A 14,892-nucleotide genomic window follows, 5' to 3' on the forward strand; every position below is an offset into this window, starting at 1 on the left:
CTAATCTACATGTTACATATAATGGAAACAGACCTGAGGCTTAAGTGTCACAGGTTTTGAAAAATACCTACAAGCAATTTGAGTCCTTTTGTAGATGATTCTCCCACTGTTATACTGGACCAAGCATAGAAAGTTAACACCAAGACAAAAGTATGCCAAATTGCAGGGTCTTTATTATGCCAGCGACCACAGAAGACTCACGTCTCTCCAACCTGTGGCGTTGAAAGGAGGGTGCCAAGACTTTTTATATCTGAAAAACCACCTTGGGAGTGGGGGTGAGGAGTGGGGATGGGGATAAAAAGGCTTCAGACATTCCGAGGGCTAGTGGATTCTGTAAATCACCTCCTGGGCAGAGACAAGGGTTCCGGATAATCCAAGAACCAGGGGACTTTTGTCATTCCATTTGTTACTTAAGTGGTTTACAGAAGTCAAGATAAACATTTGTTTACACATTATCTGGGTAAGGTGGAAATCTCAGACCTTAGTTACTTATTACAAGTCGCAGGAGCCAAGATGGCATGGGTTAGGACTCCTTGCCTGTTACATTAGGGCCACAGAGGGCAGTTACTGATAAGCAAAATTTAAGCAGCTTTACATAGTGGGCATTTTTCAGAGCAAGCCAGCAGCTTTATTTACAGAAGCCAAACACAGCTTTAACTTATAAAATGGCATTGCTCAGGTTCTGGCTCTAGGTCAGCACAATATCACACCACATATAAAAATTTTCATTCATGATCCAGAAATTGATAAGGATTCTTGATCTGTGTTCCTTAACCACTTCATGTAGAGTAGTAAAGGCAGATGTCTATGGTAAATTTTGTCATGGATTTCCATTGGCTATATTAGTCATGTATATGGCAGAATCAATTGTGAGTCAAAAATGCATTTTAGAGACGGTATTTATGTGAACAAACCATAAATTTTCTCCACATAATGTGATGAGACAACAGTGACCTGTGTTTTGAAATAACAGCTATTTTTGATGACAATTTTATAATCAGACCACATACCAACACTAATGAATACCATACAGTTTCTAGACAATTTGTCTCTACCACCTTGCCAACATCCTATTGTTAAGGGCAAAATTTTGAATGCAAAATTGATTGTATAATTTAGTAAACCTGACAAAAGTCTGGTCAGTTTGGTAAAATATCTACCATTTGCAAAGACAGGTGGCTTTAGGTATTTGAATCACCTGTTGCTTCCCCTACCCCCCACTTGAATAATTGAGTCATCAGAAATCTTAATTAATGTCATGAAAAAATTTCCTTAGAAAAAGGTTGTGATCAATACAAATTAAGGGACATGGTCTTATTGAAGATGTCTTGATTCTAGGCTTAACCAGAAAGAACTGTTTGTGTCTTTCTGTCTTTCAAACAAAAATATGTTTACCTAAACAATATTCATACATAAGCTTATATATTAAATGCCTATAAATCTTTAGGCATTGGTCTAAACATATATGAAATGATTGCTACTCTCAAGGATCTTATAGGTAGAAATGAGGTCAAGTGCCTTAACAATTATAAAATGGCATTCAGTTAGGCTTATGTGTAAGGTGCAATAAGAATCATACCTAATTTGCACTCAAATGGATGGGATAGGGAAGCCTCTGGGTGAGAAGGTAGTAAGTGAACTAAGTCCTGAAAAACTAAATAAAGGGAGTCATATGCAAATAGAGAGGATTATATGGGTGGTGGTATTCTAGGAAGAGAGAGTCATACCTACAAACACAGGAGTTTAGAGGAAGCAGGGTACACTAAAAAACAAACAAAAACAAAACAAAAAACACTTGTAAATTACTTAGCTTGAAAGCAGATGTGATAGTAGGAAAGTGTCAGGAGGTAGGGATTAAGGAGGATAAAAGGTCCTATCTTTTATATGTATGCCTTTTCAATTTGAACTTTATTATGAAAGAAATGAAAAACCAAGAAAAGCTTTCAATCTGTAGTTCCACACAATTCAAACTGTATTTTAGAAAGATCAGTAATGGCAATATGGAGAAGAAATTGAAAGGCAGCACTTGCAGGAGGCTGTTGCAATTATCCAATGAGAAAGAAGGCAATCCACAAGAATGGAAAGAGGCTGAATACTGGAGAACACTGAGAACACAGTGTCAACAAGACTTGGAAATGAATTTTATGCGTATGCTGAAGGAGGGGAAGAATCAAGGATTCTATTCAGATCTCTTAATTAGTCATAGGACTTGATATGACATTCACTGAGGTAGCAAATCTAGAACAAAAAAATTTAAATTTGGGGGAAATGATATGTTCATTGAAAAATGTGCACTTTGAATGAAGAGACCTTCCAAACAGGCTTTGTGTGAGCAACACGGCTGTTTACTCACCTAGATGCAGGTGGGCTAAGGCCAATAAGGGCAAAGAGCAGTGGGATAGGAGTTGGTTTTATAGGTTTGGGTAGTTTTTTTGGAGGCAGGGGTATTGCAGAGTAAGTTCAGTTACAGTGTTAGGGGGTGGGGCAAGGAGTATACAAGTTCAGTTACTATGGCAGGGTTGGGTGAGAGGTAGTTACATTATCATAAGAACAGTGGAGATGGCAGGGTTGGGTGAGGGGCTTGTGGGAAGTTCCGCTGGTGATCTGGGACAATGGCGAACACAGGCAGAGGGTGGGAGGCTTCAGCTGAAGCAAGCAGGACTTCAGACTTTCAGGCTTGCATATGGAGACCTGACAATGTTTTTTTGTGGATATGCTGAATTTTATGGTACCTGTGGTATCTTTAATAGAAGATACTATCTGACTCCTCTGCACTTATTATTAAGGGCAATTCACATATCAAAGATACTGGTAATCAGGGGCAGTAGTTTGTTTTTACTTTTATGTGTTGAAATGCTTGGCTGCTTTATATCTTAGAATTACGTTTTCATATCCTCTTTTTAGTGGACTATCATGTTGTTCAGGAATATTATGTCTTCTCAAAAGTCTTCATAGCAGTGAGGAATTTAAGGAGGCTTAACCTTATTGTTGGCTGGAGTAAGTGTGTGATGGATTGAATGTCCTTTTGAATGGATGAAGGAAAAATATCACTGATGTTAATGTGACGACACAGGGTTTTAATTCTTATGTCTCCTTCAGGTGATGAGTGTCCTGAAATCTTTCCACGAGTACAGTGTGTTCATCCCACAGTAAGAAAACACTTAACATCTCCTCTCCACCTAGAATACTAAAAAGATGACCTTCAGAAATCACTGAAAAAAAAATGTCTACAGCAAGAGAAATTCTGAACACAGACACTTTACCTTAAAATATAAAGTTTGGTTCCTATAGTAGTTCTTTATGAGATTGGGGAAGGTCAACAGGTCCTCAACAAAGACAGCAAAGAATGTATGGACTTAGTGTCCACTTAGATAAGGGTGGTTTTTATTCATAACATATTCTAGGATTTAGAATCTTATTTAAATATTAAATGTTAGAACTTGCGGAGTTCTTTGGCAAAGTGTAATTGGTCCAATTATATTTTAAATTCTACTCAGCAGGCATTTATTGAGCATCACTTTTGTGGAAGGTATCAAGGACATGAATATAATATATTTGTTTCTCCTAAAAAATGTTTAAAGCAACAGGCATAGTAAGAATAATATGTAATATACAAAAATAAAATTCGTGAGAAAATGAGTAACTGCTCTAAGAAACTTGGGGAAACTTACTTAAGGAGATAGCATTTGAATGCAACTTTAGAGTATTTTGAAAGGTGAAAGTTAGGACCAAAAGCAATTTTAGAAATATGAACGGAGACTCCAAGCCTGAATAATACTTTCTATGCAGCAACCAGAGAATATTATAAAATATAAATCATGCCATATTGCCCCTCTCATACAAGTAGAGAAAAGACAGCTGCAAAGACAGTCAATTGAATCACCAATTGTCCACGTTTTACATTTCTCTGTATCCCTTAGGGCTAAAATTTTAATTCTAGTTACAGTTGAATTAAGATAAACCCAGAATCTAATAAAACAAATTAGGCTTTTTCTTAATTTGACAATTTCTTCTATTTAGGACTTCCTAATTGTATGAAGGCCATTGACAAGATAGTCATGCGAATATTTCTTCCAAATTTTGGCCTTTGTCACTACACATGTTCATAGCAGAGCTTCCAACAACACCAATGCAGTCATTCATGAAACACCAAAAAGTATAATCGTGAAACAAATAGTCACATGGCTCCAACAACTATGGTAAAAGACCATGTAAAACAATATGTATTAAGATCTTTTTTCCTGGTCAACTGGCGAAACCCCATCTCTACTAAAAATACAAAAAATTAGCTGGGCGTGGTGGCGCGCGCCTGTAATCCCAGCTACTCAGGAGGCTGAGGCAGGAGAATTGCCTGAACCCGGGAGGCGGAGGTTGCGGTGAGCCGAGATCACGCCATTGCACTCCAGCCTGGGTGACAAGAGTGAAACTCTGTCTCAAAAAAAGAAAAAAAGATCTCTTTATTAATAATTCCGAATAAAAATCAGAATTGATTTCCAAATTTCAGGTTTTAATCTTTTTGAATTAAGTTGAAAGTTGTGGTGCTACTTAGAGATATTTTGCCAAAATGCTTGTGAATATGATTCTCTGATTACGTAAAAAAAAAAAAAAAAAGAGATCACTACATTCTATGTAACAAAAGCAGCCTTGGCAACTTGTGGATTCCATTCTCATGCCTTATAAAATACACCCTTGCTTCAAGCATCACTGCCTATTTCAGAATTTATAGTATACAATGCCAAATTTGAAACCAATTCCTGGAAGGTAAACCTTCACATCTTGGGCAGAGAATGGCATTTCTAAATGGATCTATAAGTATTCTACAGTGTGCAGTTATCGTTGCCGTGAACTTCCTATCGGAACGTTTTAGGAGGCATTTATATTAGAACATATTCCTTTATCCAAAGACATATATGAGTATAGCCTATTTTTGAACTATTATAAATGTTAAATTTGGTTAAGAGAAGTTTGACACAAGCAGCCTATTCATTTATGAGGTCCACATTTCAAAATATCTAAGGAATTCCTAAGCCTCTTGTCAAAATGTAGAACAATATTGTGACAAACAGAATTCTTTCAGAAATTTTTTGATTTAATTATTTTTAAATTTAATAGACTATTTTTAGAGTGGCTTTAAGTTCACAGTGAAATTGAGTGGAATGTGCAGAGACGTTCCATATCCCCTCTTCCCCCACACGTGCACAGCTTCTCCTATTATCAGTATCCCCCACAGAGCAGCACATTTGTTACCACTGAAGAACTTACATTGAAACGTCATTGTCACCTGGAGTCTATAGTTCACATTGCCATTGTACATTCAACAAGTTGGGACAAATATTTAATGACATGTGTCCACTATTATAGTATACAGAGTTTCACTTTCCTGATGCCCCTGTGATCCATATATTCATCCTTCCCTCTCCTTAACCCCAGGCAACCACTGATATTTTTACTTTCTCATTTGTTTTGCCTTTTCCAGAGTATCATGTGGTGGAATCATGCAGGATGTAGCCTTTTCTGATTGCTTCTTTCACTAGCAATATGCATTTAAGTTTCTTCCATGTCTTTTTGTGGCTTCATAGCTTATTTCTTTTTATTCCATTGTCTGGATGTACCACGGTTTATTTATCCACTCATCTACTAATGACAGACATTTTGGTGGCTTCTACATTTTAGAAATTTTTAATGAAGTTGCTATGAACAACTGCGTGCAGGTTTTTGTGTAGATACAACTTTTCAGTCCCTTTGGGCGAATATCAAGGAGCAAAGAATGTTGGACTGTATGGTAACAATATGTTTATTTTGTAAGAAATCACCAAGTGGTCTTACAAATGGCTGTACCCTTGTTCATCCCACCAGCAATGCATAAGAGGTGCTGATGCTTCACATCCTTGTTAGCATTTGTTAGTGTTTTGGACTTTGCCCATTCTAATACATGTGTGGTTGTGCCTATCTCTTGTTGTTTTAATTTGCATTTTTCCAATGACTTAATGATGTGGAGCATCTTTTCATATGCTTATTTGCCATCTATATATCTTCTTTGGTCAGGTGTCTGCTAAGGTCTTTGGCCTATTTTTTAAATCGGGTCATTTGTATTCTTAAGAGTTCTTTGTATATTTTTATTTTACCTTCTCCAATGCTCTTCATGTCTTTAAGTAAGTCAGATTCTCTGAACTTTATTGTTTTCCTTCTCTCTAAAGAATTTCTTTCAATATTCCATGTAAGTTTCTTGAAAACAAATTTCCTCCACTTTTTCCGAGAAACCCTTTTTTCTTTTTTTTTTTTCTTTGAGACAGAGTCACATTCTGTCTCCCAGGCTGAAGAGCAATGGCATGATCTTGGCTCAATGCAACTTCTGCCTCCTGGGTTCAAGCAATTCTCATGCCTCAGCCTTCCAAGTAGCTGGCATTATAGCCACCTGCCACCATGCCTGGCTAATTTTTGTATTTTTAGTAGAGCTGGGGTTTCACCATGTTCGCCAGACTGGTCTCAAACTCCTGACCTCACGTGAGATCAACCCAAAATATTGGGTTGGTGCCATTGAAAGTAATGGCAAAAACCACACTTACTTTCCATGGCAGAAACCGTAATTATGTTGGCACCAATCTAATAATATGCCTATGTGTAGGACCATCGGCATTTATTCTACTTATTCTGAGTTTCCTAGATCTGTGGTTTGGCATCTTACATTAAATGAGGACATTCTCAGTCATTATTGTCTCAAATATTGCTTCTATTCCTTTTTCTCCACCTCTCTCCTGCTATTCCTATTATGTTTATTACACCTTTTGTAGTTGTCTCTCAGTTAGTTCTTGGATATTTTGTTCTGTTTTTTTGTCAGTCACTTTTTTTCTCATTGGTTTTCGGTTTTGGTGAAGCTCGGAGATTCTTTCATCGGCTGTATCCACTCTTCCAATGAGCTCATCAGAGGCTTTTTTTTTTTTCTTTTTTTTTTTTTTTTTTTTTTTTTTTTGAGACAGAGTCTTGCTCTGTCACCCAGGCTGGAGAGCAGTGACACAATCTCAGCTCACTGCAGCCTCTGCCCCGCCCCCCGGTTTCCAGATTTTCCTGCCTCAGCTTCCTGGGTAGCTGGGACTTGAGGTGCGACACCATACCTGGCTAATTTTTGTATTATTAGTAGAGACAGGGTTTCGCCATGTTGGCTGGGCTGGTCTCAAACTCCTGACCACAAGTGATTCACCCACCTTGGCCTCCCAAAGTGCTGGGATTACAGTCATGAGCCACGGTGCCTGGCTGAGACATTCTTTATTTCTGTTACTGTATTTTTGATCGCTAGAATCTCTTATTGGATTGTTCTTAGAATTTCATCTCTTTGTGTTGGCCATTTGTTCTTTCATGCTATGCTGCCTACTTTCTCCATTAGAGCTCTTAGCATATTAATCATAGTTGTTCTAAATTCCCAGTCTCATAATCAAACATGTTAGCTTTATTTGAGTCTGGTTCTGATGCTTGCTCTGTCTCTTTAAACTCTGTGTTTTTTCCTTTTGATATGCCTTGTACTTTCTCTTCATAGCTGGACATGATACACTGGGTGAAAGAAACTGCTATAAAAAGGCCTTTGATAAAGTCGTGAAAAGGTGTGTGTGAACGGGGTAAGGGGAACCAATTATAGTCCTATAAGTAAGTATAAGGCTTTTAATGAGACTGTACGAGTGGACTGGGAACTTCACAGCTGCTTCCCAGTCTCTCCTGCCCACTTCAGTGCAACGAAATAGCTAGAGTGTGCTGGAGTTGGGTATCTCCCTTCTTCCACATGGAAGGCTAGAGGGACTAGAGTTGGTAATTTCCCTACCCTCAGCTCAGTTAGGCTCTGATAAAACTCCAGCAGCTTAGATTCCAGTTAAGTAATTTCTCTTGAGGGCAGACTTCATTAAGAAAAGAATGCTCTGGCATATTTCAAAATGGCTCCTTTTCCCTTCCTCCTGCTGGAACCACAGTAGGATTTTTCTCTAATATTTACTGTGAGAATATGGTTCAACTCGCAGAGATAAAACTCACAGAAGTACATGGACTCGCAATGACTGGATCCTTCTAGAGTTTTTCTCTCTCAGACTGGTCTATACTGAGCCTCTAGCAACCAGTCAGTTTTAGTTCAGGTTTGCTCGCCTCACCACTGCTTCCCATGGAGGTCTGTGCTAGGTGTTTCTGCTCCAGCAAGCCACGATTCTCTGCACTTGTCTGTCAGTTTCTCCAACTTCGGGGGCAGTGGTTTGCCCTGTGAGTCCATTTCTCTGATGTGTTTAAGAAGAGTTATTGAGTTTTCAATTTGTCCAGATTTTTACTTGCTGTTAGTGGCAAGTTCTAGCTTCTTACATATCAGACTAGAAAATATAATCCCTTGATCCAATTTTTAACTGATAGATCACCAAACAGTGACTGTTGATATTGGTGAGAAATGTGCTTTTAATAATCTTCATGTTGTTTAAACATCCTAATCTTAAGTAAAATATTGTGCACGATAATAAATTTAGGACCACATATACTATCAGTATTACATAACAGCTATATTCAAGAATTCTTATCTTGCATGCTTACAGAAAGAACAAAGGGCTCTCAGCATAATAAACCTCAGGAAACAGGTTTTCCAACATCTGTTTCTTCAGTAATAAAATAAAATTTTGTATGAGAATATCATTTTATATCATTTACAAAATATTGCACAATATTTGTTATTGTCTTGATCTAATCATCAATACTACATGAAGCAGGGCAGGGGTTACAATTAACCTTTTATATTAAAAAAGATTAAAAATAGTTGAAAGAGGCAAAATAATTTACTATAGGACAAATTCCTAATTACTAGTAAGCTGTATTGTTGGTACTAGAATCTGCAGTGTTTTATTTTTAAAAGCATATTTATTTTTAAGTAATCCATATTTCCTCAGCTTCTGTTTTCTCTTTTACCTAATAGCTTGCACCTGCAAGTCTTTGGAGGCCTGCCCAAAGGCTACTGAGCTACTTTGCTTGCATGCACAGACAGCTGGAAATGTTTGGATTTTATGTCTCTCCCAGTATTGTTCATAATCAATGACTAGGGCAGGCAGTCCAGCCCAGCTCCCTTGCCTGGGTCAGGACAAACTAATACGCATTTATACCCTAGAGCTCCTTGTGAGATCAGGTTGATACTTGGACTATTTCTATAATTATAACTTGGTTTGGCTTCTTTCGCTTTCAAGTTCTTCATCTCCCAGCCTTTACAGTTTATTCTTGGGAGCTCTTCCTTAATAAATCACTTGCACATAATTCCTTATTTCGGGATTGGTGTTTCAGGAATCCGGCATAAGAAATTAAGTAAGGAAAATGCGAAATAAAATGTTTAAATATTTTTTCTAAGACCACACTTTTCATAAATGAGAGAGATAGATATGAAACGTAACTAAAGCAGGATTACTTTTTTGTCTCTTAATTAGTTCATGGGCTCTTCTTACTAGAGACAAACATTGTATTAAAGTTTTTACCTTGTCACAAATTCACTTAACCATTTTGAGTCTGTTTTTAATTTATATACACACAGAACTGACTTAGAATCGTTCAACTTGTGATTTTTTTATCATTTTGATGATGATGAAAGCAATACACATTCAGTATGCTACTTAACTTATGAGGATGTTTTATCTGGATAAATCCATCCTAAACTGAAATTATCATATCAGAAACATGTTTGGTTTATGATAATTTTAACTTACAGTGGGTCTATTGGGATATAACTGCATCATAAGTTAAGGAGCATGTATACTGGGAGATAATAGCAACTGCCCAGAATATTACATGTATGTAGGTATGATGATGATCAAATGAATTAATAATTTGTAAACTATAAAACTCTCAGAGGTTCCCAAAATGAAAAAGTAATTAAAATATAGACTCCCAGGCTTCCTGACCCCAAGCTCCACAGAGTTTCATTCGGTAGGTACAGTGGATTTGGAAAATGCATTTTTAACAAGCACCTAGGTGAAGACTGTTCAAACATTTTGAAAACACTGAACTATACTAGGTAAAGTTGATATCAGCATCATCATGTACTAACAATAGTCTTCATTTCCTTCGGACTTCATCATATAAAACTTAATCTGTTGTGTTTTAAATCTTATTAATTCATGAATTTTCCCTATTATTGTCTTTCCTTTATTTCTTAGCTGACACTAAATTTTTATAATTTACCAAAAGCAAGCAAAACAGAACAAATAAATTCAGGAAGACGGATAAACCAGCATATCAGAAAATATTTAAATATGACTAAAATAAAACTTTTTAAAAACTTAAGTTTGAGTATTTTTTATATACATGTGTACTCACTAATTAGCCATTGATATTTAAAAGTTGAGTGAAAAAAATATACTGTGGAAGTTTAAAAAATGAATTCAGCTAAAGCATTTAAATCATGACACATAGTTACACAAGAGTTACATAAGAAAGAAACATGCAAAGTTTGAGGTAATTACTATCCCCTGAGTTTGGATTCTGTGTTTTTAAAGATATTCCTCTTGAAGTTCAGTGACAAAGAACATTTTGGTCAGTGATAGATTGCAAATCTTATGATGACCCCATAAGATTATAATGAAGCTATATAATGAAGTAGGCTATATCATCTACGTTTATGTAAGTGCACAAACTTGTATGACTTTTATGGTTCAAATTTATATAGATAATGTATCATAGACACAATTAGATGTCTATTAGATACAGAATGTCATCAATTAGATACAGAATTATTTGGCTATTACTGATTTGTAGTTTTTAATTTTATGTATGCTAAAGAGAAGTTTCCCTTCTATTGATTTTAGTACTGTATATCAGAATATTAAAATACTATCTAAAATATTTTAAGTTTCTAATTGTAACCCTGTGTATTTCTTTAAATTTAAACATTATACAAATTATTCTAGTTAGTGAAGTTTTAAACTTCGCTAAGTTTAAAACAATGTTTTATTCTTTTTTTTTTTTGCCTTGTAAAATGCATTTTTTTTCCCATTTATTTGTTTTATTGCATTTTAGGTTTTGGGGTACATGTGAAGAACATGCAAAATTATTGCATAGGTACACACGTGGCAGTGTGATTTGCTGCCTTCCTCCCCATCACCTACATCTGGCATTTCTCCCCTTGCTATCTCTCCCCAGCTCCCCACCCCCCACCGTCCCTCCCCTATTTCCCCCCCAACTGACCCCAGTGTGTAGTGCTCCCCTCCCTGTGTCCATGTGTTCTCATTGTTCAACACCCTCCTATGAGTGAGAACATGCGGTGTTTGATCTTCTGCTCTTCTGTCAGTTTGCTGAGAATGATGGTTTCCAGTTAAGAACTGTTTCTTTTATTGTTAAGAATATTGTTTAAAATAATTATTGTTTTTAATATTAAATACTATTGTTAAACTTTAAATACTGTTTGCTAAAATATTACTATTTGTTTAATATTTTTAAAACAATAACGCTATTTATAAGGAGAATAAAGGCAGTTATAATGTGAGCAAATTAAGTGATTTCATGCTTTATCCATGCTTATGTTTCCCAGATGTAAATCTCCAGCACAGAATTCTCCTGAAAAGATAATCATACTTCAGAATCACATAAACAACTACTTAAATAGTATTTATGCATATGGCTAGCCGGCTTTCCCAGCACCATTTATTAAATAGGAAATCCTTTCCGCATTGCTTGTTTTTGTTAGGTTTGTCAAAAATCAGACGGATGTAGATATGCACTCTTATATCTGAGATCTCTACGCTGTTCCATTGGTCTATGTGTCTGTTTTTGTATCAGTAACATGCTATTTTAGTTACTGTTGCCTTGTAGTATAGTTTGAAGTCTGGTGGCATGATACCTCCACCTTTGTTCTTTTTGTTTAGAATTGTCTTAGCTATTTGGGCTCATTTTTGGTTCCATATAAAATTTAAAGTTTTTTTTTTTTTTTCTGTCTAATTCCATGAAGAAAGTCAATGGTATTATAATGGGAACAGCACTGAATCTATACTTTACTTTGGGCAGCATGGCCATTTTCATGATATTGATTCTTCCTATTCATAAGCATGGAATGTTTTTCCATTTACTTGTGTCCTCCCTTATTTCCTTGAGCAGTGGTTTGTAGTTGTCCTTGAAGAGATCATTCACTTCCCTTGTTGGCTGTATTCCTAGGTATTTTATTCTTTTTGTAGTAATTGTGAATCGGAAATCATTCATGATTTGGCTCTCTGATTGTCTGTTGATGGTGTATAGAAGTGCTTGTGATTTTTGCACATTGATTTTTGATTTTGTTTCTTAAGATTTTGCTAGAGTTGCTTATCAGCTTAAGAAGCTTTTTGGGCTGGGATGGGGTTTTCTAGATATAGGCTCATGTCATCTACAAACACAGATGATTTGATGCAGCAAACCACCATGGCACACGTTGACCTACGTAACAAACCTGCACATCCTGCGCATGTATCACGTAACTTAAAATTTAAAGAAAGATGTATGGTAGGCATCTAAAGCAATATATCTATAACTGAACCCTTGGTGTACCTCTTAGACCTGTTGCAGCCTAGTCTTATTCATCATTTAATTGTTCAGGATGTATAAACATATAATAATAAAAATTTAAAAACTCTAAAAACAAATGAACTGGACTCTTCCATGAGTTCATTTTTTTATACCTTATATCCAATTTTGTCTCAGTGCAGTGATATGTTAAAATATGCAATACATATTATGTTATTTCCCAAAAGCTAGCAATGGGTCCCCATTTCATCCAAGGTAAGACACAAATTACTGTAAGGGTCCACATTTCTCTAAACGTTACAAAAACACATCCTCTATTACTTTCAAGATTTCATTACTACCAGTTTCTATCTTGCGGTCTCTGATCCATCTGAATTAACTATGGGCCTCCATGTTGTTCCTTGAACATACCTGGAATGCTGCTGTTTTCGTCTGTGGTGATTGTTCTCAGATATCCAATGACTTCTTTACCTGAACTCTTTTTCCTAAATGCTACTTTTCAACATATGTAACTTAACCATTTTATTTAAAATTGTACCCTGTCCAGCAACATTCTAGATCTTTTTCAGTTTTCTCTAATATTTGCTTCTTTTGTCTTGCTTCTCTATATTCTGGAAAATTTTTTAACAAATTTCCTCCCATTCTTCTGAAGATATTTTGTTTTTAAATTTTATGATTTCATTGTTTTTTCTATGATATCTTTACTATATTCTGATTTGAAACAGAGAAACTTTCTTATTGGAAGTGTTAGAGTTGGAGACCTAAAAGCTTTCTAATACTAATAGATTAAATAATATCTTACAACTGAGAATTCTAGTTGGAATAAAATAAAGCAACTATTTCAAAGATTTGAGAGAAAATATAGATTTCTGTACCTCAGAACCTTGAAATGTTATCATCCATACATCTTTTATACATCTTTTCTGAAAAAAAAATTACTTGAGAGATGTAAGAAATCAAACAATTTATAACTACACTCAAATACTGCTTAACAAAGGGGATACATTCTGAGAAATGTGTCATTAGGAGATTTTTGACATACGAACATCATAGAATACATATAACAACTTAAATGGTAGAGCCTACTCTAATATACAGCTCTATTATAAATTTTATGGGAATACTGTCATATGTGCAGGCCATCATTGACCAAAAATGTTATGTAGCATATAACTGCAATAATAAACTTCAAGAGGAATGTCTTAAAAAACAGCATTTCATACAACACAGAGTATTCACCTCTATAAGTGATAGAGCTCAGAGAGAAAAAAGAAAATACAGAACAGAGCACTTGAGAATTGTGGGACAGTAACAGATGGTCTAAAATATACATATAATCCAAGATGCAAGAGGAGAGGTGAATGATGATCAAAAGGGACAGAAAAAATATTTGAAGGCATAATTTTGCCTAAAATTGGGGCAAACTCAATCCATGTGCTAATGATTTTTATGAATTGGGGACAAAACTTTTGTCCCCAATTAGTAAAAAACATTAGTGCATGGACTCAGTTTGTTAAAACTCAATCAGGATAAAAGCAAAGATTACTAAACACAGATCATAGATAAAAGATTTAAAATCAAAATTAAATGGAAAATGTTAGGTGTAGCCAGAGGTGAAAGTCATGTAGAACTTTTTACCAGAGGAAAAACAATAATTACAGCTGACTTTTCAGCAGAAGCAACAAAACCAGAAGTCAGTAGAATAATATCTTTAAAACACTGGAAGAAAACCCCAGAATTCTATACTAAGTGAACATTCATTCTAAAAAGTGAAGATAAAGGCAATTTTAGAAAAATGTACAAAAATTTTTGATTAGCAGTTAGCAGTACAAGAAATACTAATGTTCTCTCAGCTGAAAAGCAATGATTCCAGTTAAAAACCTGGATCTTCAGAGACAAATGAATATTATCAGAAATAGTATATACATACCCTACATATACAGAAAATTGTTTAAACCCAACTAATAACAATGCTAGAGTTTATAACATGTAGAAATGAAAGTAGACAACAATACAACAAAGGATGGGAAAGAGGATAGATGCATTTTTTGCTGTTTTAAGGTCCTTATATATTCACTGGTAAAATGTTAGTTGAAGAAAAACTTTCATAAGCTACAGATGCATTTGTAATCCCCATAACAAACATAAATATAATATTACTGAAAACTATAGGAAACAAATAACTAGATTGTAAACACAAACTTACTTATATTAACAATTACATTAAGTAATAATTGTCATTATACACTGATGACATAATTTTGTACAGAGAAAAACTCTACAAACAAATCATATAGTAATAATGCATTCATGAAGATAGCTGAGTATAAGGATGGTACACCAAAAACAAATTCTATTTCTATATACTAGCAAGAAACTAGTATATAGTTTTGGAAACTGAATAAA

The 14,892-nt window shown here is 35.3% G+C and overlaps 1 long non-coding RNA gene across 1 annotated transcript; it reads left to right on the top strand.

Annotated features, from left to right (window-relative positions):
* The first annotated feature begins 414 nt into the window (after nucleotides 1-414).
* On the top strand, nucleotides 415-14,590 carry LOC108317873. Its single transcript, XR_001830925.1, has 3 exons — nucleotides 415-598; nucleotides 1,283-1,285; nucleotides 14,578-14,590. It is a non-coding gene; the product is annotated as an uncharacterized LOC108317873 (long non-coding RNA).
* The last annotated feature ends 302 nt before the right edge of the window (nucleotides 14,591-14,892 follow it).

This window comes from Cebus imitator, unplaced genomic scaffold, assembly GCF_001604975.1.
Source record: "Cebus imitator isolate Cc_AM_T3 unplaced genomic scaffold, Cebus_imitator-1.0 Scaffold211, whole genome shotgun sequence".
Taxonomy (NCBI): domain Eukaryota; kingdom Metazoa; phylum Chordata; class Mammalia; order Primates; family Cebidae; genus Cebus; species Cebus imitator.